The sequence below is a fragment of the Daktulosphaira vitifoliae genome, unplaced genomic scaffold (genome assembly GCF_025091365.1).
Source record: "Daktulosphaira vitifoliae isolate Bord-2020 unplaced genomic scaffold, ASM2509136v1 Scaffold_2517, whole genome shotgun sequence".
NCBI lineage: Eukaryota > Metazoa > Arthropoda > Insecta > Hemiptera > Phylloxeridae > Daktulosphaira > Daktulosphaira vitifoliae.
The window spans coordinates 1-1336 of NW_026102077.1; the positions used below are offsets into that span (position 1 = coordinate 1).

The window sequence follows — 1336 nt, forward strand, 5'->3', positions numbered from 1 at the left end:
CGTGTGCGTTTACACGCGGGTGACACTCTTATTAAAATCTACTAATTATACGTTCACAGATTTCCCAGCGATGTCGAAAGGGCCCAGAGGTGGTTGGCGTTCGTAGCGACGTGCGGTTACGATCCGGCGGCCGTAAACTTGCGGAGCGCTTTCATTTGTTCCAGGCACTTTGACCCTGTCAACGATTACCGTACCAACCCAATCCGCAGGTTACTCATTAGCACTGCTGTGCCCACCGTAAGCCGCTACATATATATTTCGTTGTTCCGGATTCGATTATCTTATTTCATGATTATGTTCAGGTGATTGTCGCCAATCCCGAAGCAGCTCGACCCTCTCAGTCGGACGTAAAACACTTCCATTCAGTCTATATTTTAATAATTGCGTTCGCGGGATCTCATGGTTTTTATGATTGTTTCAAACGCGTAATCCCTAACCGAATCGATTCGTGGGGGGATGGTCAATATTGATATGTTCACGGGGTTTGGCCGGTCTCCAATTTATTTACAACCATCAGATTCCGTATCCGCGTGTTGTCCAATCGCAATTGTTGAGATGTGTAATAAATACATTTAGGTTGAAATCGTCGGCATCGCCGTTGGTGACGACGAGGCGGCGGTTGGCGATATAAACGACATGGTACGAAATTGTTTTTTTTTTTCATGTAGTACATTTAATATACAACTTTTTGAATACTTATAATACGTTCGAAGGTCGAAGTCGTCGAAGCCGAAGCGTCACCCGAAATAGTCGACGTCGTTCCGTTCGAAGTGAGTAGTGTTCATTACGTCGTGTTATAGTAATAATAATTAAAATAATATTATTTTTTTGTTAACGTGCAGGTCCAAGTGGTCGGGGCTCCCGTCGAACCGTCGCCCGAATTCGTCGACGTCGGGTTGGACGACGTCAGTAAAATAATTATTCAATCGCTTTTTGAAATACGACGGAAATAAAGACTTTTAATTATTATTTTTTTTTTCTATCCCGTTGTGTATAGCTTGCCGCCGTCGTCGGAGTTCAAAACGAACCAGCCCTCGACGTCGCTCCGTCCGAAGTGAGTTTAGTTATTTCGAACATTACAATAAATAGTATATTAAATATAGCATTCGGCTTTAATAAAACGGAATCTGTTGTACAGCGTGACGTGCATTATATTATAATACGGTGTACATCTTTTTATCTTTTTTTTTTAATTACATACATTNGTTTTTATCTTTTTTTTTTTTTTTACAAAAATTACAAACGTACATTTAGGGACAGCGCCGTAGGTCGTCGCGTCTGTTGTGTTGCCTATTTAGTGTGGAACGGCGTATCTTCTACTTATTTTGTATTTTTT

At 41.3% G+C, this 1336-nt stretch overlaps 1 long non-coding RNA gene across 2 annotated transcripts; it reads left to right on the forward strand.

Moving 5' to 3' along the window:
- Positions 1–40: 40 nt before the first annotated feature.
- On the forward strand, positions 41–1170 carry LOC126909953 (uncharacterized). 2 transcript variants are annotated; one of them, XR_007705148.1, is made up of 5 exons: positions 41–237; positions 303–639; positions 714–770; positions 843–905; positions 998–1170. It is a non-coding gene; the product is annotated as an uncharacterized LOC126909953 (long non-coding RNA). The 2 variants fall into 2 exon arrangements; XR_007705147.1 differs by having other exon boundaries at positions 843–1170.
- Positions 1171–1336: the final 166 nt, after the last annotated feature.